This window comes from Oncorhynchus gorbuscha, unplaced genomic scaffold, assembly GCF_021184085.1.
Source record: "Oncorhynchus gorbuscha isolate QuinsamMale2020 ecotype Even-year unplaced genomic scaffold, OgorEven_v1.0 Un_scaffold_1444, whole genome shotgun sequence".
Classification (NCBI taxonomy): domain Eukaryota; kingdom Metazoa; phylum Chordata; class Actinopteri; order Salmoniformes; family Salmonidae; genus Oncorhynchus; species Oncorhynchus gorbuscha.
Genome location: NW_025746223.1, coordinates 27,501 through 54,359, shown reverse-complemented (window position 1 = coordinate 54,359; position 26,859 = coordinate 27,501). Strand labels below are relative to the sequence as shown.

The 26,859-nt window shown below is 43.2% G+C and overlaps 1 pseudogene; it reads left to right on the top strand.

The window, feature by feature from the left end:
• The first annotated feature begins 5,248 nt into the window (after positions 1-5,248).
• The window catches only part of LOC124022825, a 24,505-nt pseudogene continuing 2,894 nt past the window's right edge, over positions 5,249-26,859 (top strand).

Genomic DNA, 26,859 nt, shown 5'->3' with positions numbered 1-26,859 from the left:
GAGATCAGTTGAACTGTTCAGGACACATATAGACTACTAGAACTGAGATCAGTTGAACTGTTCAGGACACATATAGACTACTAGAACTGAGATCAGTTGAACTGTTCAGGACACATATAGACTACTAGAACTGAGATCAGTTGAACTGTTCAGGACACATATAGACTACTAGAACTGAGATCAGTTGAACTGTTCAGGACACATATAGACTACTAGAACTGAGATCAGTTGAACTGTTCAGGACACATATAGACTACTAGAACTGAGATCAGTTGAACTGTTCAGGACACATATAGACTACTAGAACTGAGATCAGTTGAACTGTTCAGGACACATATAGACTACTAGAACTGAGATCAGTTGAACTGTTCAGGACACATATAGACTACTAGAACTGAGATCAGTTGAACTGTTCAGGACACATATAGACTACTAGAACTGAGATCAGTTGAACTGTTCAGGACACATATAGACTACTAGAACTGAGATCAGTTGAACTGTTCAGGACACATATAGACTACTAGAACTGAGATCAGTTGAACTGTTCAGGACACATATAGACTACTAGAACTGAGATCAGTTGAACTGTTCAGGACACATATAGACTACTAGAACTGAGATCAGTTGAACTGTTCAGGACACATATAGACTACTAGAACTGAGATCAGTTGAACTGTTCAGGACACATATAGACTACTATTTTATTTGACCTTTTTTAACTAGGCAAGTCAGCTAAGAACAAATTCTTATTTACAATGATAGCCTACCCCGGCCAAACCCAGACGACGCTGGGTCAATTGTGCGCGCGCCCTAGGGGATTCCCAATCACGGCCAGATGTGATACAGCCTGGATTCAAACCAGGGACTGTAGTGATATAGCCTCTTGCACTGAGATGCAGTGTCTTAGACCAGGTACTGTAGTGATATAGCCTCTAGCACTGAGATGCAGGGTCTTAGACCGCTGAACCAGGTACTGTAGTGATATAGCCTCTAGCACTGAGATGCAGGGTCTTAGACCGCTGAACCAGGTACTGTAGTGATATAGCCTCTAGCACTGAGATGCAGTGCTTTAGACCGCCAAACCAGGTACTGTAGTGATATAGCCTCTTGCACTGAGATGCAGTGCTTTAGACCGCCAAACCAGGTACTGTAGTGATATAGCCTCTTGCACTGAGATGCAGTGCTTTAGACCGCTGAACCAGGTACTGTAGTGATATAGCCTCTAGCACTGAGATGCAGTGTCTTAGACCAGGTACTGTAGTGATATAGCCTCTAGCACTGAGATGCAGTGTCTTAGACCGCTGCGCCACTCGAGAATCTAGTACTATACTATAGATGAGATAAGTCGGGCACACAAATCGTTTCCCAGACGATATCGTGCACACGCAGGTGCACATGCCGACAAAGGAGTTCACTCCTGCTGCAGCCTATCCAATATAAAGCGTTGCGGAGCTGCTTCACAGCCCAGAGGTCCTGTCGTGTTACTGTTTGTCCTGGGTGTGAGACGGGAACAGGTGTCTTCAGTGAGGTGATAAGATTAAACCTAAACTAGATAGAGTGAAGGAGCTACGTGTTCGACTGGTGCTCTTACTGGTTAAGGTGGGGGGTAACTTTCCATGTGAGTCTCAGGGATGACACAGCATATCTGCTACGTGTTTGACTGGTGCTCTTACTGGTTAAGGGGGGTAACTTTCCATGTGAGTCTCAGGGATGACACAGCATATCTGCTACGTGTTTGACTGGTGCTCTTACTGGTTATAACTTCGTTATGGGGAAGGGGGGTAACTTTCCATGTGAGTCTCAGGGATGACACAGCATATCTGCTACGTGTTTGACTGGTGCTCTTACTGGTTAAGGGGGGGGGGGGTAAATTTCCATGTGAGTCTCAGGGATGACACAGCATATCTGTATCTAAAAAAATAAAAATAAAAAAATAAAAAATATGCCATTTAGCAGACGCTTTTATCCAAAGCGACTTACAGTCATGTGTGCATACATTCTACGTATGGGTGGTCCCGGGGATCGAACCCACTACCCTGGCGTTACAAGCGCCATGCTCTACCAACTGAGCTCTACCAAATGGCACCTGTGACCCTATTCCATACATAGTGGTTTTTTACTTGTATTTTTTTAACTTCAGTTTATTTTAGTATAGAAATGTACTTTCTTAAAACTTAAAAAAAAAAAATCTTAAAACTGCATTGTTGGTTAAGAGCTTGTAACTAAGCATTTGACTGTAATTACATTACATTCACAATTAATATATATATAAATACAAATATCTATTTTCTGGTCAAAAGTAGTGCATAATCAAATCAAATCTAATTTTATTTTTCACATGCGCCGAATAGAACAGGTGTATAACATTTTTTCTTTTTTTTTCTTTTATTTCACCTTTATTTAACCAGGTAGGCTAGTTGAGAACAAGTTCTCATTTACAACTGCGACCTGGCCAAGATAAAGCATAGCAGTGTGAACAGACAACACAGAGTTACACATGGAGTAAACAATTAACAAGTCAATAACACAGTAGAGAAAAAAAGGGGAGTCTATATACAATGTGTGCAAAAGGCATGAGGAGGTAGGCGAATAATTACAATATTGCAGATTAACAATGGAGTGATAAATGATCAGATGATAATGTACAGGTAGAGATATTGGTGTGCAAAAGAGCAGAAAAGTAAATAAATAATAACTGTGGGGATGAGGTAGGTGAAAATGGGTGGGCTATTTACCAATAGATTATGTACAGCTGCAGCGATCGGTTAGCTGCTCAGATAGCTGATGTTTGAAGTTGGTGAGGGAGATAAAAGTCTCCAACTTCAGCGATTTTTGCAATTCGTTCCAGTCACAGGCAGCAGAGTACTGGAACGAAAAGCGGCCGAATGAGGTGTTGGCTTTAGGGATGATCAATGAGATACACCTGCTGGAGCGCGTGCTACGGATGGGTGTTGCCATCGTGACCAGTGAGCTGAGATAAGGCGGAGCTTTGCCTAGCATGGCCTTGTAGATGACCTGGAGCCAGTGGGTCTGGCGACGAATATGTAGCGAGGGCCAGCCGACTAGAGCATACAAGTCGCAGTGGTGGGTAGTATAAGGTGCTTTAGTGACAAAACGGATGGCACTGTGATAAACTGCATCCAGTTTGCTGAGAAGAGTGTTGGAAGCAATTTTGTAGATGACATCGCCGAAGTCGAGGATCGGTACCTACACAACAGGTGTGGGTATGTAGGTATGTTATACACCTGTTGTAATTCGGCGCATGTGAAAAATAAAATGTGATTTGATTTGATTTTGCACTAAAAGTTATTTTTATTATTTTATACATATTTTGAATGTAATTTATCAGGGAGTGCTCCAGCACCTCGACACCCCTGCTATGGGAATTGGACTTAAGATATGTGCCTTCAGAAAATATTCACACCCCTCAAATTTTTCCACATTTTGCACACCCAATTTTTCAGTCTTTGATTTGTTAAAAAAGTTTGAAATATCCAATAAATGTCGTTCCACTTCATGATTGTGTCCCACTTGTTGATTCTTCACAAAAAAATACAGTTTTATATCTTTATGTTTGAAGCCTGAAATGTGGCAAAAGGTCGCAAAGTTCAAGGGGGCCGAATACTTTCGCAAGGCACTGTATATGGAGGAGCAATGACAGAGCGGCATAGACTATGATACAGTAGAATAGTATAGAATACAGTATATACATATGAGATGAGTAATGCATAGACTAAGATGCAGTAGAATAGTATAGAATACAGTATCTACATATGAGATGAGTAATGCATAGACTAAGTTACAGTAGAATAGTATAGAATACAGTATCTACATATGAGATGAGTAATGCATAGACTATGATACAGTAGAATAGTATAGAATACAGTATCTACATATGAGATGAGTAATGCATAGACTAAGATACAGTAGAATAGTATAGAATACAGTATCTACATATGAGATGAGTAATGCATAGACTAAGATACAGTAGAATAGTATAGAATACAGTATATACATATGAGATGAGTAATGCATAGACTAAGATACAGTAGAATAGTATAGAATACAGTATATACATATGAGATGAGTAATGTGTAACGGATGTGAAACGGCTAGCTTAGTTAGCGGTGTGCGCTAAATAGCGTTTCAATCGGTTACGCCACTTGCTCTGAGACCTTGAAGTAGTAGTTCCCCTTGCTCTGCAAGGGCCGCGGCTTTTGTGGAGCGATGGGTAACGATGCTTCGAGGGTGACTGTTGTCGATGTGTGCAGAGGGTCCCTGGTTCGCGCCCGGGTATGGACGAGGGGACGGACGTAAAGTTATACTGTTACAAATGCATAGACTAAGATACAGTAGAATAGAATACAGTATATACATATGAGATGAGTAATACATAGACTATGATACAGTAGTATAGAATACAGTATATACATATGAGATGAGTAATACATAGACTAAGATACAGTAGAATAGTATAGAATACAGTATATACATATGAGATGAGTAATGCATAGACTGATACAGTAGAATAGTATAGAATACAGTATATACATATGAGATGAGTAATGCATAGACTAAGATACAGTAGAATAGTATAGAATACAGTATCTACATATGAGATGAGTAATGCATAGACTAAGATACAGTAGAATAGTATAGAATACAGTATATACATATGAGATGAGTAATGCATAGACTGATACAGTAGAATAGTATAGAATACAGTATATACATATGAGATGAGTAATGCATAGACTAAGATACAGTAGAATAGTATAGAATACAGTATCTACATATGAGATGAGTAATGCATAGACTAAGATACAGTAGAATAGAATACAGTCTATACATATGAGATGAGTAATGCATAGACTATGATACAGTAGAATAGTATAGAATACAGTATACACATATGAGATGAGTAATGCATAGACTAAGATACAGTAGAATAGAATACAGTCTATACATATGAGATGAGTAATGCTTTATAAATGTGACCAGTGTTCCACGTATTAAAGTGGCCAGTGATTTCAAGTCTGTATGTAGGCAGCAGCCTCTCTCTGTGTTAGTGGTGGCTGTTTAACAGTCTGATGGGCCTTGAGATAGAAGCTGTTTTTCAGTCTCTCGGTCCCAGCTTTGATGCACCTGTACTGACCTCACATCTGACTGACAGTACACAGAGGGTACTGATATCCCAGAGAAACTACATTTCCGGAAAACAAAGCCGAATGACTTCCGGAATGTGACACACACAGGAAGAAGCCAACTCGGCTAGTTGTCAAATTAGCAAAAGCTGACTAGCCAGCTAATGTATTGGTGGGAGACCAGTGTCAGTGGTTTTCTGAATAGAGAGCAAATTTGGGTTTTATCATGGTGTTTCCACTGTAGAAAACACTTTAAACGACACCCGAGGGGATTTCACCCCACACTTTCCTCTTGTTCGAGCGCATAAACAAGGTAAGGTCAGCTAGCTACCCTGCTAATTGTAGCCAGTATCCTCTACTCACTTTTTGAGCTGACATAGTTAGCGAAGTGGTGTCCAGTTATACTTATATTTCCTTTACTTATTTTGCCTGGAATCGTAGCTAAATAGGTCGCTACGTCAACTAGCTAACTCTCTTGTTTTTGACAACCAGTCAAGTCTATCTAACAGGGGGGAAGGAATTGGCTAATAATGCATCTTGTTTAGCTGAATGTCAACCAAACAACAGAGATGTCAGTTTGCTAGCAGTGTTAGCTAGTTTGATAACAGAGCACCTTACTAGGGCTGCTGATGAGGTTGTTTTGGCATTGAACTTTAAATCTCTGGTTTCGTCCTCAACGACGACAGTTGCTACTGCCACCAGGGGCAGAGTGGAGAGCTTTCAGAAGTTTGTTTGCCTGTCTAGCTATCATTCCCTCTCCATCCACTTGTTTATTTATATTTTTTATTTTACCTTTATTTTACTAGGCAAGTCAGTTAAGAACAAATTCTTATTTTCAATGACGGCCTGGGAACAGTGGGTTAACTGGTCTAGGAACAGTGGGTTAACTGCCTGTTCAGTGGCAGAACGACAGATTTGTACCTTGTCAGCTCGGGGGTTTGAACTCACAACCTTTTGGTTACTAGTCCAACGCTCTAACCACTAGGCTACGCTGCCACCCTATTCCCTTTATAGTGCACTACCGTTGACCAGAACCCTATGGCAAATGACCCCCTATTCCCTACATAGTGCACTACTTTATAAAGGTATTAGGGTGCCATTTGGGATGAACACTCATATCCAAACCCATAGAGCACAGGTCAAAGTAGTGAATTATAAAGGTATTAGGGTGCCATTTGGGATGAAGGGATGAACACTTATATCCAGGACCAAGGACAGTTCACCTGACAATTCATTAACCAGCTGACTAACCATTTTAAAAGGACCAAGGACAATTCACCTGGCAATTCATTAACCAGCTGACTAACCATTTTAAAAGGACCAAGGACAATTCACCTGACAATTCATTAACCAGCTGACTAACTATTTTAAAAGGACCATGGACAATTCACCTGGCAATTCATTAACCAGCTGACTAACCATTTTAAAAGTTGTGTATAAATATATAATGTTAATGTTATAGAACATTGATTGGTGGGTTGTAGGAGTTAATAACTGTATCTCTCCTGGCATTGGTCGTTTTCTAGGTGTGAATGACCGACGTGGTGTCCCCCACTGCGCTCAGCGAAGTCCAGCTCCGCCTCCTCTGCCACGATGACATAGGCAGCGTCAAGCTGCTGTGCGGTGATTGGTTCCCCATTGAGTGAGTACTGCGCCACACAGCCAATAGCAACACAGGATCGTATCGTGTTCACTAGAGAGAGAGAGCTGAGTGAAACTGTAGTGGTACTTTAACTTGTCTAATAAGAACAGATTTTCACTTTCTGTTTCAAAATGCTTTGCTTTGTTGAGCCCCACTGAACACAACCCAGGGCACCTGTCCTCTGTCACCTGTCCTCACCTGTCCCCTGTCACCTTAATACAGCTGCAGTCTACATCACCTGTCCTCACCTGTCCCCTGTCACCTTAATGCAGCTGAAGTCTACATGACCTGTCCTCACCTGTCCCCTGTCACCTTAAAACAGCTGAAGTCTACATCACCTGTTCTAACCTGTCCCCTGTCACCTTAATACAGCTGCAGTCTACATCACCTGTTCTCACCTGTCCCCTGTCACCTTAAAACAGCTGAATTCTAAATGACCTGTCCTCACCTGTCCCCTGTCACCTTAATGCAGCTGAAGTCTACTCATTCTATTTACCACCTGTACCTTAAGGCATATTAGGCCTATAAGCCATTTAGCGAACGCTTTTATCCCAAGTGACTTAGACATGCATTTTCCATATGAGTGACCACAGCAGGAATCTAACCTCTGAGCCTCACCTGTCCCCCAACAGGTACCCAGACTCATGGTATAATGACATCACATCCAACAAGAAGTTCTTCTCCCTCGCCGCCATCTTCAAGGGAGGCATCGTGGGAATGATCGTAGCTGAGATCAAGGGCCGGACCAAAGTACACAGAGAGGTACGGGTGCTGGGGTAGAGATGGTCCTGACTGACAGTACACAGAGAGGTACGGGTGCTGGGGTAGAGATGGTCCTGACTGACAGTACACAGAGAGGTACGGGTGCTGGGGTAGAGGTGGTCCTGACTGACAGTACACAGAGAGGTACGGGTGCTGGGGTAGAGATGGTCCTGACTGACAGTACACAGAGAGGTACGGGTGCTGGGGTAGAGATGGTCCTGACTGACAGTACACAGAGAGGTACGGGTGCTGGGGTAGAGATGGTCCTGACTGACAGTACACAGAGAGGTACGGGTGCTGGGGTAGAGATGGTCCTGACTGACAGTACACAGAGAGGAGACGGGTGCTGGGGTAGAGATGGTCCTGACTGACAGTACACAGAGAGGTACGGGTGCTGGGGTAGAGATGGTCCTGACTGACAGTACACAGAGAGGTACGGGTGCTGGGGTAGAGATGGTCCTGACTGACAGTACACAGAGAGGTACGGGTGCTGGGGTAGAGATGGTCCTGACTGACAGTACACAGAGAGGTACGGGTGCTGGGGTAGAGATGGTCCTGACTGACAGTACACAGAGAGGTACGGGTGCTGGGGTAGAGATGGTCCTGACTGACAGTACACAGAGAGGTACGGGTGCTGGGGTAGAGATGGTCCTGACTGACTGACAGTACACAGAGAGGTACGGGTGCTGGGGTAGAGGTGGTCCTGACTGACTGACTGACAGTACACAGAGAGGTACTGGTGCTGGGGTAGAGATGGTCCTGACTGACTGACAGTACACAGAGAGAGGCACGGGTGCTGGGGTAGAGATGGTCCTGACTGACTGACAGTACACAGAGAGGTACGGGTGCTGGGGTAGAGATGGTCCTGACTGACTGACAGTACACAGAGAGGCACGGGTGCTGGGGTAGAGATGGTCCTGACTGACTGACAGTACACAGAGAGGTATGGGTGCTGGGGTAGAGATGGTCCTGACTGACTGACTGACAGTACACAGAGAGGTACGGGTGCTGGGGTAGAGATGGTCCTGACTGACTGACAGTACACAGAGAGGTATGGGTGCTGGGGTAGAGATGGTCCTGACTGACTGACAGTACACAGAGAGGTACGGGTGCTGGGGTAGAGATGGTCCTGACTGACTGACAGTACACAGAGAGGTACTGGTGCTGGGGTAGAGATGGTCCTGACTGACTGACAGTACACAGAGAGGTACGGGTGCTGGGGTAGAGATGGTCCTGACTGACTGACAGTACACAGAGAGGTATGGGTGCTGGGGTAGAGATGGTCTGTGAATGTAGTCCATATTGAACATGTTGGAAGAGATGTCTGTTATAGACTGTGAATGTACCCCATATTGAACATGTTCTCAGGAGAGATGTCTGTTATAGACTGTGAATGTAGTCCATATTGAACATGTTGGAAGAGATGTCTGTTATAGACTGTGAATGTACCCCATATTGAACATGTTGGAAGAGATGTCCATTATAGTCTGTGAATGTAGTCCATATTGAACATATTGTTGGAAGCTGAATGTATTGACAGACAGTAGTTAGTGGGGTCATATTAAAGTCAGGGTTGGGGTCACATTAAAGTCAGGGTTGGGGTCACATTAAAGTCAGGGTTGGGGTCACATTAAAGTCAGGGTTGGGGTCACATTAAAGTCAGGGTTGGGGTCACATTAAAGTCAGGGTTGGGGTCATATTAAAGTCAGGGTTGCGGTCATATTAAAGTCAGGGTTGGGGTCATATTAAAGTCAGGGTTGGGGTCATATTAAAGTCAGGGTTGGGGTCATATTAAAGTCAGGGTTGGGGTCATATTAAAGTCAGGGTTGGGGTCATATTAAAGTCAGGGTTGGGGTCATATTAAAGTCAGGGTTGGGGTCATATTAAAGTCAGGGTTGGGGTCAATCCCTTTTAAATGTCAGTTCACTCAGGAGGAACACATCCATTCCAATAGTTTTCTATGAGGATCATTTGGAATCTGAAGTTTTACTATTACTATCTGTAATGTAAATGGGTTTGATCATAGTCGTTGTGTTACTATCTGTAATGTAAATGGGTTTGAGCCCAACACTGATCATAGTAGTTGTGTTACTATCTGTAATGTAAATGGGTTTGAGCCCAACACTAATCATAGTAGTTGTATTACTATCTGTAATGTAAATGGGTTTGATCATAGTAGTTGTATTACTATCTGTAATGTAAATGGGTTTGAGCCCAACACTGATAATAGTAGTTGTATTACTATCTGTAATGTAAATGGGTTTGAGCCCAACACTGATCATAGTATTTGTGTTACTATCTGTAATGTAAATGGGTTTGATCATAGTAGTTGTGTTACTATCTGTAATGTAAATGGGTTTGATCATAGTAGTTGTGTTACTATCTGTAATGTAAATGGGTTTGAGCCCAACACTGATCATAGTAGTTGTATTACTATCTGTAATGTAAATGGGTTTGAGCCCAACACTAATCATAGTAGTTGTATTACTATCTGTAATGTAAATGGGTTTGATCATAGTAGTTGTATTACTATCTGTAATGTAAATGGGTTTGATTATAGTAGTTGTATTACTATCTGTAATGTAAATGGGTTTGATCATAGTAGTTGTATTACTATCTGTAATGTAAATGGGTTTGAGCCCAACACTGATAATAGTAGTTGTATTACTATCTGTAATGTAAATGGGTTTGATCATAGTAGTTGTATTACTATCTGTAATGTAAATGGGTTTGAGCCCAACACTGATAATAGTAGTTGTATTACTATCTGTAATGTAAATGGGTTTGATCATAGTAGTTGTATTACTATCTGTAATGTAAATGGGTTTGAGCCCAACACTGATAATAGTAGTTGTATTACTATCTGTAATGTAAATGGGTTTGAGCCCAACACTAATCATAGTAGTTGTGTTACTATCTGTAATGTAAATGGGTTTGATCATAGTAGTTGTATTACTATCTGTAATGTAAATGGGTTTGATTATAGTAGTTGTATTACTATCTGTAATGTAAATGGGTTTGAGCCCAACACTAATCATAGTAGTTGTATTACTATCTGTAATGTAAATGGGTTTGATCATAGTAGTTGTATTACTATCTGTAATGTAAATGGGTTTGATTATAGTAGTTGTATTACTATCTGTAATGTAAATGGGTTTGAGCCCAACACTGATAATAGTAGTTGTATTACTATCTGTAATGTAAATGGGTTTGATTATAGTAGTTGTATTACTATCTGTAATGTAAATGGGTTTGAGCCCAACACTGATAATAGTAGTTGTATTACTATCTGTAATGTAAATGGGTTTGATCATAGTAGTTGTATTACTATCTGTAATGTAAATGGGTTTGAGCCCAACACTGATAATAGTAGTTGTATTACTATCTGTAATGTAAATGGGTTTGAGCCCAACACTAATCATAGTAGTTGTATTACTATCTGTAATGTAAATGGGTTTGATCATAGTAGTTGTATTACTATCTGTAATGTAAATGGGTTTGATTATAGTAGTTGTATTACTATCTGTAATGTAAATGGGTTTGAGCCCAACACTGATAATAGTAGTTGTATTACTATCTGTAATGTAAATGGGTTTGATCATAGTAGTTGTATTACTATCTGTAATGTAAATGGGTTTGAGCCCAACACTGATAATAGTAGTTGTATTACTATCTGTAATGTAAATGGGTTTGAGCCCAACACTAATCATAGTAGTTGTATTACTATCTGTAATGTAAATGGGTTTGATCATAGTAGTTGTATTACTATCTGTAATGTAAATGGGTTTGAGCCCAACACTAATCATAGTAGTTCTGTTTCCAGTAGTGCTGTTAGTTCCACATCCCTGTCACTCACATTCCTTAGGAACATTCTGAAATGGAACACACTGACATTCTACATTCTGTTTATAGTCTCCTACTAATTAGACCTGAAGCAGCTGTAGGGGGTGGAGGGGAAGGGGGGGTGGAGGAGGTGGAGGAGGAGGGGAGAGGAGAGAAGGAGGGTGGGGACGAGAGGTGGGGGTGGAGGGGAAGGGGACGAGGGGAGAGGATGGTGGAGGGGAGAGGAGGAGGGTGGGGGTGAGGGGAGAGGAGGAGGAGTGGAGGTGGAGAGGAGGAGGGGGTGGGGATGGAAGGGTGGAGGAGAAAAGGAGGGTGATAATGGAGGAGGGGGCATGAGGTGGAGGGGTGTGGGGGATGGAGGGGTATTGAAGAGTAATGGAGAGAGGTGTAGGGGGTTGTGTTGCTCGGTATACATCTGCAGGATGGAGACATCCTAGCCTCTAGATGTCCTGGTGTTAGTCCAGTGTTTATAAGTATTAATAGCTGTGTATAACCTCTCCTCTCTGCAGGATGGAGACATCCTAGCCTCTAGATGTCCTGGTGTTAGTCCAGTGTTTATAAGTACTAATAGCTGTGTATAACCTCTCCTCTCTGCAGGATGGAGACATCCTAGCCTCTAGATGTCCTGGTGTTAGTCCAGTGTTTATAAGTATTAATAGCTGTGTATAACCTCTCCTCTCTGCAGGATGGAGACATCCTAGCCTCTAGATGTCCTGGTGTTAGTCCAGTGTTTATAAGTATTAATAGCTGTGTATAACCTCTCCTCTCTGCAGGATGGAGACATCCTAGCCTCTAGATGTCCTGGTGTTAGTCCAGTGTTTATAAGTATTAATAGCTGTGTATAACCTCTCCTCTCTGCAGGATGGAGACATCCTAGCCTCTAGATGTCCTGGTGTTAGTCCAGTGTTTATAAGTACTAATAGCTGTGTATAACCTCTCCTCTCTGCAGGATGGAGACATCCTAGCCTCTAGATGTCCTGGTGTTAGTCCAGTGTTTATAAGTACTAATAGCTGTGTATAACCTCTCCTCTCTGCAGGATGGAGACATCCTAGCCTCTAGATGTCCTGGTGTTAGTCCAGTGTTTATAAGTATTAATAGCTGTGTATAACCTCTCCTCTCTGCAGGATGGAGACATCCTAGCCTCTAGATGTCCTGGTGTTAGTCCAGTGTTTATAAGTATTAATAGCTGTGTATAACCTCTCCTCTCTGCAGGATGGAGACATCCTAGCCTCTAGATGTCCTGGTGTTAGTCCAGTGTTTATAAGTACTAATAGCTGTGTATAACCTCTCTCTCTGCAGGATGGAGACATCCTAGCCTCTAGATGTCCTGGTGTTAGTCCAGTGTTTATAAGTACTAATAGCTGTGTATAACCTCTCCTCTCTGCAGGATGGAGACATCCTAGCCTCTAGATGTCCTGGTGTTAGTCCAGTGTTTATAAGTACTAATAGCTGTGTATAACCTCTCCTCTCTGCAGGATGGAGACATCCTGGCCTCTAGATTTCCCGTGGACACCCAGGTGGCTTACATCCTGAGTCTGGGGGTGGTGAAGGAGTTCAGGAAACATGGAATAGGTAGGTAGACTGCCACATGGAATAGGTAGGTAGACTGCCACATGGAATAGGTAGGTAGACTGCCACATGGAATAGGTAGGTAGACTGCCACATGGAATAGGTAGGTAGACTGCCACATGGAAATAGGTAGGTAGACTGCCACATGGAATAGGTAGGTAGACTGCCACATGGAATAGGTAGGTAGACTGCCACATGGAATAGGTAGGTAGACTGCCACATGGAATAGGTAGGTAGACTGCCACATGGAATAGGTAGGTAGACTGCCACATGGAATAGGTAGGTAGACTGCCACATGGAATAGGTAGGTAGACTGCCACATGGAATAGGTAGGTACACTGCCACATGGAATAGGTAGGTACACTGCCACATGGAATAGGTAGGTAGACTGCCACATGGAATAGGTAGGTAGACTGCCACATGGAATAGGTAGGTAGACTGCCACATGGAATAGGTAGGTAGACTGCCACATGGAATAGGTAGGTAGACTGCCACATGGAATAGGTAGGTAGACTGCCACACTGGCGAGTCACGAGTCATTGAGGTAGTCAAATTCCACATGACCGTGTAGTCACGGTAATTAGGCTTCGCCGAGCTCGTATGCTGCTGATGGGGCAGCAGGGTAGCCTAGTGGTTAGAGCGTTGGACTAGTAACCCGGAAGGTTGCAAGTTCAAATCCCCGAGCTGACAAGGTACAAATGTGTCGTTCTGCCCCTAAACAAGGCAGTTAACCCACTGTTCCTAGGTCGTCATTGAAAATAAGAATTTGTTCTTAACTGACTTGCCTAGTTCAATAAAAAGTAAAATAATTCGTAGCCTACCAAACTTTCTAACTGCCTGGTACTTCAGCACTCTATTGTCCCTCTAATCACTCTGACATCAATGCAAATGTATTAGAAAAATCTAATCCAACACTTCATGAGTGCCCATGAGCGCATCATTTCTATAGGCTTTGCAATTGTGGAAGAAAAAAAGTGATGGCCTCTAATAAAAAGAGGAGGATCCCATCAGCTTTCTATAGGCTAGTGCTTTTGCTGTTCGTTAGGCCTACTCATCTAGTTGGCTGATAAAGTGAATGTGGAGAGTTTTTCCAATATCTTCAATATGCACCTCGGAATTGGATAAGGACGCTCGCAGGTGCATCTCCGATGTGTCTGTCTTCACTTGTAGCCTGTGAGAAAGACCTTGATCTCGTGACGGAGAGCCATATGAGTGAGAGACGCTTCGGACTGCGCAGCATACTCAGGGAGAAGGTCACAACGCAGCACTCCGGGCCCCAAAAGGCACAGATATATTTTCTTAGGGTGCGTTATGGCCGCAAAGGGGGATGCAGCCGTGAAATACGAGGCATTATCAAGTTCTTGTCAATTTGTGAATGAGAGACTATTGGAGTGTGTACAGCCTGCGCAAACAAACTGAGCAGAGCTCAATGTCTTTTAAAGCAAACAAACTGAGTAGAGCTCAATGTCTTTTAAAGCAAACAAACTGAGCAGAGCTCAATGCATTTTAAAGCAAACAAACTTAGCAGAGCTCAATGCCTTTTAAAGTAAACAAACTTAGCAGAGCTCAATGCCTTTTAAAGCAAACAAACTTAGCAGAGCTCAATGCCTTTTAAGCAAACAAACTGAGCAGAGCTCAATGTCTTTTAAGCAAACAAACTGAGTAGAGCTCAATGCCTTTTAAGCAAACAAACTTAGCAGAGCTCAATGCCTTTTAAGCAAACAAACTTAGCAGAGCTCAATGCCTTTTAAGCAAACAAACTGAGTAGAGCTCAATGCCTTTTAAGCAAACAAACTGAGTAGAGCTCAATGCCTTTTAAGCAAAAAAAAACTGAGCAGAGCTCAATGCCTTTAAGCAAACAAACTGAGTAGAGCTCAATGCCTTTTAAGCAAACAAACTTAGCAGAGCTCAATGCCTTTTAAGCAAACAAACTTAGCAGAGCTCAATGCCTTTTAAGCAAACAAACTTAGCAGAGCTCAATGCCTTTTAAGCAAACAAACTGAGTAGAGCTCAATGCCTTTTAAGCAAACAAACTGAGTAGAGCTCAATGCCTTTTAAGCAAACAAACTTAGCAGAGCTCAATGCCTTTTAAGCAAAAACTGAGCAGAGCTCAATGCCTTTTAAGCAAACAAACTGAGTAGAGCTCAATGCCTTTTAAGCAAACAAACTGAGTAGAGCTCAATGCCTTTTAAGCAAACAAACTGAGTAGAGCTCAATGCCTTTTAAGCAAACAAACTGAGTAGAGCTCAATGCCTTTAAGCAAACAAACTTAGCAGAGCTCAATGCCTTTTAAGCAAACAAACTGAGTAGAGCTCAATGCCTTTTAAGCAAACAAACTGAGCAGAGCTCAATGCCTTTTAAGCAAACAAACTTAGCAGAGCTCAATGCCTTTTAAAGCAAACATTTTTCAAATCATCATTAGACTCATCACTTCCTTCAAATCATCATTAGACTCATCACTTCCTTCAAATCATCATTAGACTCATCACTTCCTTCAAATCATCATTAGACTCATCACTTCCTTCAAATCATCATTAGACTCATCACTTCCTTCAAATCATCATTAGACTCATCGCTTCCTTCAAATCGTTTGGAGAAAATATTTATATTTTATTCAGCTTTGTTCAATCGTATTCTTCCTATTTAAAAATAATATAAAATATTGCCAGGGAATTCTAAGCATGTCTTGTCTGCTAAGTGAACTAGTGTCGCCCACAGCCATATGGCAGAGCCAGATCAGGGCCTAATAATAACGACAACTCAGAGTACGCTATTCTGTTCTTCTGAAATAGACCACATTCTCTTAATATCATGCTCCTTTAGACCTGTCTAAAATAAATTGTTAATTTATTGTGAAGGTGTAGGCTATATTACATGGATTTATTTGACTTTTTTTTAAATGGCTTGTAGGCTGTGTGTGGGAGCCAGGAGATGCTAAATGTGTTGATGTTATTTAACCTGTCACTCACTGTGAGACCCACAGTTATTTGACTTGGCTTGTAGGCTGTGTCACCGGCAGTTATTTGACTTGGCTTGTAGGCTGTTATTTGCATGACAATTATCGGCTGACAATTTTTGTGACTGCCACAACCCTAGGTACACTCACAGTCTCTCACTCAGTCACTCAGTCACTCACTCAGTCACTCAGTCACTCAGTCAGTCAGTCACTCAGTCAGTCAGTCACTCAGTCAGTCACTCACAGTCACTCACTCTCAGTCACAGTCACTCAGTCACAGTCACTCACTCACAGTCACTCACTCAGTCACTCACAGTCACTCACTCAGTCACTCAGTCACTCACTCACATTTACATTACATTTACATTACATTTACATTACATTTAAGTCATTTAGCAGACGCTCTTATCCAGAGCGACTTACAAATTGGTGCATTCACCTTATGACATCCAGTGGAACAGTCACTTTACAATAGTGCATCTAAAACTTAAGGGGGGGGTGAGAGGGATTACTTATCCTATCCTAGGTATTCCTTAAAGAGGTGGGGTTTCAGGTGTCTCCGGAAGGTGGTGATTGACTCCGCTGTCCTGGCGTCGTGAGGGAGTTTGTTCCACCATTGGGGGGCCAGGGCAGCGAACAGTTTTGACTGGGCTGAGCGGGAGCTGTACTTCCTCAGTGGTAGGGAGGCGAGCAGGCCAGAGGTGGATGAACGCAGTGCCCTTGTTTGGGTGTAGAGCCTGGAGGTACTGAGGTGCCGTTCCCCTCAGAGCTCCGTAGGCAAGCACCATGGTCTTGTAGCGGATGCGAGCTTCAACTGGAAGCCAGTGGAGAGAACGGAGGAGCGGGGTGACGTGAGAGAACTTGGGAAGGTTGAACACCAGACGGGCTGCGGCGTTCTGGATGAGTTGAAGGGGTTTAATGGCACAGGCAGGGAGCCCAGCCAACAGCGAGTTGCAGTAATCCAGACGGGAGATGACAAGTGCCTGGATTAGGACCTGCGCCGCTTCCTGTGTGAGGCAGGGTCGTACTCTGCGGATGTTGTAGAGCATGAACCTACAGGAACGGGCCACCGCCTTGATGTTGGCTGAGAACGACAGGGTGTTGTCCAGGATCACGCCAAGGTTCTTGGCGCTCTGGGAGGAGGACACAATGGAGTTGTCAACCGTGATGGCGAGATCATGGAACGGGCAGTCCTTCCCCGGGAGGAAGAGCAGCTCCGTCTTGCCGAGGTTCAGCTTGAGGTGGTGATCCGTCATCCACACTGATATGTCTGCCAGTGACTCACAGTCACTCAGTCACTCACTCACAGTCACTCACTCACAGTCACTCACTCACTCACTCACTCACTCACTCACTCACTCACTCACTCACTCAGTCACTCACTGTCCTGCTACGCTCTTCTTCTCCCCCTCCCAGGCTCCTTGCTGCTGGACAGTCTGAAGGAACACATCTCCACCACGGCCCAGGACCACTGCAAGGCCATCTACCTCCACGTGCTGACAACCAACACCACGGCTATACACTTCTACCACAACAGGTAGGTAGGTAGAGACCTGCTATACACTTCTACCACAACAGGTAGGTAGGTAGAGACCTGCTATACACTTCTACCACAACAGGTAGGTAGAGACCTGCTATACACTTCTACCACAACAGGTAGGTAGGTAGAGACCTGCTATACACTTCTACCACAACAGGTAGGTAGGTAGAGACCTGCTATACACTTCTACCACAACAGGTAGGTAGGTAGAGACCTGCTATACACTTCTACCACAACAGGTAGGTAGAGACCTGCTCTACACTTCTACCACAACAGGTAGGTAGAGACCTGCTCTACACTTCTACCACAACAGGTAGGTAGAGACCTGCTATACACTTCTACCACAACAGGTAGGTAGGTAGAGACCTGCTCTACACTTCTACCAAAACAGGTAGGTAGGTAGAGACCTGCTCTACACTTCTACCACAACAGGTAGGTAGGTAGAGACCTGCTCTACACTTCTACCACAACAGGTAGGTAGGTAGAGACCTGCTCTACACTTCTACCACAACAGGTAGGTAGAGACCTGCTATACACTTCTACCACAACAGGTAGGTAGAGACCTGCTATACACTTCTACCACAACAGGTAGGTAGAGACCTGCTCTACACTTCTACCACAACAGGTAGGTAGGTAGAGACCTGCTCTACACTTCTACCACAACAGGTAGGTAGGTAGAGACCTGCTATACACTTCTAACACAACAGGTAGGTAGGTAGAGACCTGCTCTACACTTCTACCACAACAGGTAGGTAGAGACCTGCTATACACTTCTACCACAACAGGTAGGTAGAGAGACCTGCTATACACTTCTACCACAACAGGTAGGTAGAGACCTGCTATACACTTCTACCACAACAGGTAGGTAGGTAGAGACCTGCTATACACTTCTACCACAACAGGTAGGTAGAGACCTGCTCTACACTTCTACCACAACAGGTAGGTAGAGACCTGCTATACACTTCTACCACAACAGGTAGGTAGGTAGAGACCTGCTCTACACTTCTACCACAACAGGTAGGTAGGTAGAGACCTGCTCTACACTTCTACCACAACAGGTAGGTAGGTAGAGACCTGCTATACACTTCTACCACAACAGGTAGGTAGAGACCTGCTATACACTTCTACCACAACAGGTAGGTAGGTAGAGACCTGCTATACACTTCTACCACAACAGGTAGGTAGAGACCTGCTATACACTTCTACCACAACAGGTAGGTAGAGACCTGCTCTACACTTCTACCACAACAGGTAGGTAGAGACCTGCTATACACTTCTACCACAACAGGTAGGTAGGTAGAGACCTGCTCTACACTTCTACCACAACAGGTAGGTAGGTAGAGACCTGCTCTACACTTCTACCAAAACAGGTAGGTAGGTAGAGACCTGCTCTACACTTCTACCACAACAGGTAGGTAGGTAGAGACCTGCTCTACACTTCTACCACAACAGGTAGGTAGGTAGAGACCTGCTCTACACTTCTACCACAACAGGTAGGTAGGTAGAGACCTGCTCTACACTTCTACCACAACAGGTAGGTAGGTAGAGACCTGCTCTACACTTCTACCACAACAGGTAGGTAGGTAGAGACCTGCTATACACTTCTACCACAACAGGTAGGTAGGTAGAGACCTGCTATACACTTCTACCACAACAGGTAGGTAGGTGGAGACCTGCTATACACTTCTACCACAACAGGTAGGTAGGTAGAGACCTGCTATACACTTCTACCACAACAGGTAGGTAGGTAGAGACCTGCTATACACTTCTACCACAACAGGTAGGTAGGTAGAGACCTGCTCTACACTTCTACCACAACAGGTAGGTAGGTAGAGACCTGCTCTACACTTCTACCACAACAGGTAGGTAGGTAGAGACCTGCTCTACACTTCTACCACAACAGGTAGAGACCTGCTCTACACTTCTACCACAACAGGTAGGTAGGTAGAGACCTGCTATACACTTCTACCACAACAGGTAGGTAGGTAGAGACCTGCTATACACTTCTACCACAACAGGTAGGTAGAGACCTGCTCTACACTTCTACCACAACAGGTAGGTAGAGACGTGCTCTACACTTCTACCACAACAGGTAGGTAGGTAGAGACCTGCTCTACACTTCTACCACAACAGGTAGGTAGAGACCTGCTCTACACTTCTACCACAACAGGTAGGTAGGTAGAGACCTGCTATACACTTCTACCACAACAGGTAGGTAGGTAGAGACCTGCTATACACTTCTACCACAACAGGTAGGTAGGTAGAGACCTGCTATACACTTCTACCACAACAGGTAGGTAGAGACCTGCTATACACTTCTACCACAACAGGTAGGTAGGTAGAGACCTGCTATACACTTCTACCACAACAGGTAGGTAGGTAGAGACCTGCTCTACACTTCTACCACAACAGGTAGGTAGGTAGAGACCTGCTATACACTTCTACCACAACAGGTAGGTAGAGACCTGCTATACACTTCTACCACAACAGGTAGGTAGGTAGAGACCTGCTCTACACTTCTACCACAACAGGTAGGTAGGTAGGTAGAGACCTGCTCTACACTTCTACCACAACAGGTAGGTAGGTAGGTAGGTAGGTAGAGACCTGCTATACACTTCTACCACAACAGGTAGGTAGGTAGAGACCTGCTATACACTTCTACCACAACAGGTAGGTAGGTAGAGACCTGCTATACACTTCTACCACAACAGGTAGGTAGAGACCTGCTCTACACTTCTACCACAACAGGTAGGTAGAGACCTGCTCTACACTTCTACCACAACAGGTAGGTAGGTAGAGACCTGCTCTACACTTCTACCACAACAGGTAGGTAGGTAGAGACCCGCTATACACTTCTACCACAACAGGTAGGCAGGTACAGTTGAAGTCAGAAGTTTACATACACTTAGCTTGGAGTCATTAAAACTAGTTTTTCAACCACTCCACAAATGTCTTGTTAACAAACCATAGTTTTGGCAAGTCGGTTAGGACATCTACTTTGTGCATGACACAAGTCATTTTTCCGACAAGAGTTTACAGACAGATTATTTCACTTATAATTAATTCTATTACAATTCCAGTGGGTCAGAGGTTCACATACAGTTGAAGAGAAGTACATGAAACAATAATACTAATAATATATACTATATCCACAGTTGAAGTCGGGAAGTTTACATACACCTTTAGCCAAATACATTTAAACTCCGTTTTTCACAATTCCTGACATTTAATCCTAGTAAAAATTCCGTCTCAGGTCAGTTAGGATCACCGCTTTATTTTAAGAATGTGAAATGTCAGAATAATAGTAGAAAGAATTATTTATTTCAGCTTTTATTTCTTTCATCACATTCCCAGTGGGTCAGAAGTTTACAGACACTCAATTAGTATTTGGTAGCATTGCCTTTAAATTGTTTAACTTGGGTCAAATGTTTCGGGTAGCCTTCCACAAGCTTCCCACAATAAGTTGAGTGAATTTTGGCCCATTCCTCCTGACAGAGCTGGTGTAACTGAGTCAGGTTTGTAGGCCTCGTTGCTCTCACACACTTTTTCAGTTCTGCCCACAAATGTTCTATAGGATTGAGGTCAGGGCTTTGCTGGCCACTCCCAATACCTTGACTTTGTTGTCCTTAAGCCATTTTTCCACAACTTTGGAAGTATGCTTAGGGTCAATCTCCATTTGAAGACCCTAGATATAGCTACTGGGTGTATATATCTGTTTTTAGATATAGCTACTGGGAGAATGTGTATTTTTAGATATAGCTACTGGGTGACTGTGTGTCTTTAGATATAGCTACTGGGTGTATATGTGTTTGTAGATATAGCTACTGGGTGAATGTGTGTCTTTAGATATAGCTACTGGGTGAATGTGTATTTTTAGATATAGCTACTGGGTGAATATGTGTTTTTAGATATAGCTACTGGGTGAATGTGTATTTTTAGATATAGCTACTGGGTGAATGTGTGTCTTTAGATATAGCTACTGGGTGTATATGTGTTTGTAGATATAGCTACTGGGTGAATGTGTATTTTTAGATATAGCTACTGGGTGAATGTGTGTCTTTAGATATAGCTACTGGGTGAATGTGTATTTTTAGATATAGCTACTGGGTGAATGTGTATTTTTAGATATAGCTACTGGGTGAATGTGTATTTTTAGATATAGCTACTGGGTGAATGTGTGTCTTTAGATATAGCTACTGGGTGTATATGTGTTTGTAGATATAGCTACTGGGTGAATGTGTATTTTTAGATATAGCTACTGGGTGAATGTGTGTCTTTAGATATAGCTACTGGGTGAATGTGTGTCTTTAGATATAGCTACTGGGTGTATATGTGTTTGTAGATATAGCTACTGGGTGAATGTGTATTTTTAGATATAGCTACTGGGTGAATATGTGTTTGTAGATATAGCTACTGGGTGAATGTGTATTTTTAGATATAGCTACTGGGTGAATGTGTGTCTTTAGATATAGCTACTGGGTGAATGTGTATTTTTAGATATAGCTACTGGGTGAATGTGTGTCTTTAGATATAGCTACTGGGTGTATATGTGTTTGTAGATATAGCTACTGGGTGAATGTGTATTTTTAGATATAGCTACTGGGTGAATGTGTGTCTTTAGATATAGCTACTGGGTGTATATGTGTTTGTAGATATAGCTACTGGGTGAATGTGTATTTTTAGATATAGCTACTGGGTGAATGTGTATTTTTAGATATAGCTACTGGGTGAATGTGTATTTTTAGATATAGCTACTGGGTGAATATGTGTTTTTAGATATAGCTACTGGGTGAATGTGTATTTTTAGATATAGCTACTGGTTGTATATGTGTTTGTAGATATACAGTGGGGCAAAAAAGTATTTAGCCAGCCAACAATTGTGCAAGTTCTCCCACTTAAAAAGATGAGAGAGGCCTGTAATTTTCATCATAGGTACACTTCAACTATGACAGACAAAATTTGATTTTTTTTTCTCCAGAAAATCACATTGTAGGATTTTTAATGAATTTATTTGCAAATTATGGTGGAAAATAAGTATTTGGTCACCTACAAACAAGCAAGATTTCTGGCTCTCACAGACCTGTAACTTCTTCTTTAAGAGGCTCCTCTGTCCTCCACTCGTTACCTGTATTAATGGCAACTGTTTGAACTTGTTATCAGTATAAAAGACACCTGTCCACAACCTCAAACAGTCACACTTCAAACTCCACTATGGCCAAGACCAAAGAGTTGTCAAAGGAAACCAGAAACAAATTGTAGACCTGCACCAGGCTGGGAAGACTGAATCTACAATAGGTAAGCAGCTTGGTTTGAAGAAATCAACTGTGGGAGCAATTATTAGGAAATGGAAGACATACAAGACCACTGATAATCTCCCTCGATCTGGGGCTCCACACAAGACCTCACCCCTTGGGGTCAAAATGATCAGCAAAAATGCAGAGAGCTGGGACTAAAGTAACAAAGCCTACCATCAGTACCACACTACGCCGCCAGGGACTCAAATCCTGCAGTGCCAGACGTGTCCCCCTGCTTAAGCCAGTACATGTCCAGGCCCATCTGAAGTTTGCTAGAGAGCATTTGGATGATCCAGAAGAAGATTGGGAGAATGTCATATGGTCAGATGAAACCAAAATATAACTTTTTGGTAAAAACTCAACTCGTCGTGTTTGGAGGACAAAGAATGCTGAGTTGCATTCAAAGAACACCAAGCATGGGGGTGGGAAACATCATGCTTTGGGGCTGTTTTTCTGCAAAGGGACCAGGACGACTGATCTGTGTAAAGGAAAGAATGAATGGGGCCATGTATCGTGAGATTTTGAGTGAAAACCTCCTTCCATCAGCAAGGGCATTGAAGATGAAACGTGGCTGGGTCTTTCAGCATGACAATAATCCCAAACACACCGCCCGGGCAACGAAGGAGTGGCTTCGTAAGAAGCTTTTCAAGGTCCTGGAGTGGCCTAGCCAGTCTCCAGATCTCAACCCCATAGAAAATATTTGGAGGGAGTTGAAAGTCCGTGTTGCCCAGCAACAGCCCCCAAACATCACTGCTCTAGAGGAGATCTGCATGGAGGAATGGGCCAAAATACCAGCAACAGTGTGTGAAAACCTTCTGAAGACTTACAGAAAACGTTTGACCTCTGTCATTGCCAACAAAGGGTATATAACAAAGTATTGAGATAAACTTGTGTTATTGACCAAATACTTATTTTCCACCATAATTTGCAAATAAATTCATTAAAAATCCTACAATGTGATTTTCTGGATTTTTTTTTCTCGTTTTGTCTGTCATAGTTGAAGTCTACCTATGATGAAAATTACAGGCCTCTCATCTTTATAAGTGGGAGAACTTGCACAATTGGTGGCTGACGAAATACTTTTTTACCCCACTGTAGCTACTGGTTGTATGTGTTTTAAAATGATGATCTAAAAGACATGAATCCCAACAGAGACTTCACGCAGCATCACTACCTACCTTACTACTACTCCATACGAGGGTGCTGAAGGATGGGTTCACCTACGTACTGTACATCAACGGAGGGCATCCGCCCTGGACGCTCTTATATCCTTTACTACTGGGGGGGGGGGGCATCTGCCCTGGACACTCTTATATCCTTTACTACTGGGGGGCATCTGCCCTGGACACTCTTATATCCTTTACTACTGGGGGTGGGGGGAATCCGCCCTGGACACTCTTATATCCTTTACTACTGGGGGGGGGGGCATCTGCCCTGGACACTCTTATATGATTGTTGGTTTGGGGGGTACGGGGGGATTGGTGGGGGGGGACAAGTGTGTGTGATGTTGATGATTGTTGGTTTGGGGGGTACAGGGGGGGATTGGTGGGGGGGACAAGTGTGTGTGATGTTGATGATTGTTGGTTTGGGGGGTACGGGGGGTACAGGGGGGGGGGGACAAGTGTGTGTGATGTTGATGATTGTTGGTTTGGGGGGTACAGGGGGGGGGTAGGAGTCTGAGTGTGTGTGATGTTGGTGATTGTTGGTTTGGGGGGGTACAGGGGGGTAGGAGTCTGAGTGTGTGTGATGTTGATGATTGTTGGTTTGGGGGGTACAGGGGGGGGGGTAGGAGTCTGAGTGTGTGTGATGTTGATGATTGTTGGTTTGGGGGGGTACAGGGGGGGGTGTAGGAGTCTGAGTGTGTGTGATGTTGATGATTGTTGGTTTGGGGGGGGTACAGGGGGGGGTGTAGGAGTCTGAGTGTGTGTGATGTTGATGATTGTTGGTTTGGGGGGTACAGGGGGGGTAGGAGTCTGAGTGTGTGTGATGTTGATGATTGTTGGTTTGGGGGTACAGGGGGGGGGAGTAGGAGTGTGTCCATGTGAAGCTCCTGATCTAACTTGTGTCATAGCAAGGGGTTGTGGGGACCTTTCGCAGTCAATATTTCTTTGTTTTTATTTGTCATTTATATTTTTATTTCACTTTTTAAATGTGGCGTAGGTTGTGTCGATCAGTGGTAAAATCATCCAGATGTAATGCCTATTTAGAAATGGAAGATGACATCACGTGAAGACTGTGCACGGGTATGTGCACTTCCCCTAGGCACAATTCTGGAATTCAAGCAGGAAGTGGAGATTTGAGTTGGAATTCAAGCAGGAAGTGGAGATTTGAGTTGGAATTCAAGCAGGAAGTGGAGATTTGAATTGGAATTCAAGCAGGAAGTGGAGATTTGAGTTGGAATTCAAGCAGGAAGTGGAGATTTGAATTGGAATTCAAGCAGGAAGTGGAGAATTGAATTGGAATTCAAGCAGGAAGTGGAGAATTGAGTTGGAATTCAAGCAGGAAGTGAATTGAATTGGAATTCAAGCAGGAAGTGGAGATTTGAGTTGGAATTCAAGCAGGAAGTGGAGATTTGAATTGGAATTCAAGCAGGAAGTGGAGAATTGAATTGGAATTCAAGCAGGAAGTGGAGATTTGAATTGGAATTCAAGCAGGAAGTGGAGAATTGAATTGGAATTCAAGCAGGAAGTGGAGAATTGAATTGGAATTCAAGCAGGAAGTGGAGAATTGAATTGGAATTCAAGCAGGAAGTGGAGAATTGAATTGGAATTGCAGCTCTCTTTAAAAGTCTAATTATAAAAGAAAATCATTCTTGGAATTGGAATTGAATTTGAATTGAATTTGAATTGAACAAGAGTCATTCTTGGCTGTGTTTTCTAGTGACAGGGACATGGTTGTTGCATTCAGTTCTTGTCCATTCTGCAGCCTTCACACAGTCAGTGCCTAATGGAATATATTATCCTTAAAATGTAACCCGTTATATCAATACATTACATATCATAAAATCAACGGTTATTTGTCACGTGCGCCGAATACAACCGGTGTAGACCTTACTGTGAAATGCTTACTGACAGGCCCTAACCAACCGGTGTTGACCTTACAGTGAAATGCTTACTGACTGGCCCTAACCAACCGGTGTAGACCTTACTGTGAAATACTTACTGACAGGCCCTAACCAACCGGTGTAGACCTTACTGTGAAATACTTACTGACAGGCCCTAACCAACCGGTGTAGACCTTACTGTGAAATACTTACTGACAGGCCCTAACCAACCGGTGTAGACCTTACTGTGAAATACTTACTGACAGGCCCTAACCAACCGGTGTTGACCTCACTGTGAAATGCTTACTGACTGGCCCTAACCAACCGGTGTTGACCTCACTGTGAAATGCTTACTGACTGGCCCTAACCAACCGATGTTGACCTTACTGTGAAATGCTTACTGACTGGCCCTAACCAACCGATGTTGACCTTACTGTGAAATGCTTACTTACAGGCCCTAACCAGCCGACAGTGCAATTTTTAAGTAAATAATAGATATATAGTTGCCTCAGTCTGGTGTTGACATGTAGTTGACTCAGTCTGGTGTTGACATGTAGTTGTCTCAGTCTGGTGTTGACATGTAGTTGTCTCAGTCTGGTGTTGACATGTAGTTGTCTCAGTCTGGTGTTGACATGTAGTTGACTCAGTCTGGTGTTGACATGTAGTTGTCTCAGTCTGGTGTTGACATGTAGTTGTCTCAGTCTGGTGTTGACATGTAGTTGTCTCAGTCTGGTGTTGACATGTAGTTGTCTCAGTCTGGTGTTGACATGTAGTTGACTCAGTCTGGTGTTGACATGTAGTTGACTCAGTCTGGTGTTGACATGTAGTTGCCTCAGTCTGGTGTTGACATGTAGTTGTCTCAGTCTGGTGTTGACATGTAGTTGCCTCAGTCTGGTGTTGACATGTAGTTGCGTCAGTCTGGTGTTGACATGTAGTTGTCTCAGTCTGGTGTTGACATGTAGTTGTCTCAGTCTGGTGTTGACATGTAGTTGTTTGTGTAATTGATCCCAACCTTGCTACATAAGTCCTATAGTCCTTGACGGTCCTCTTGCACTGACTACATCC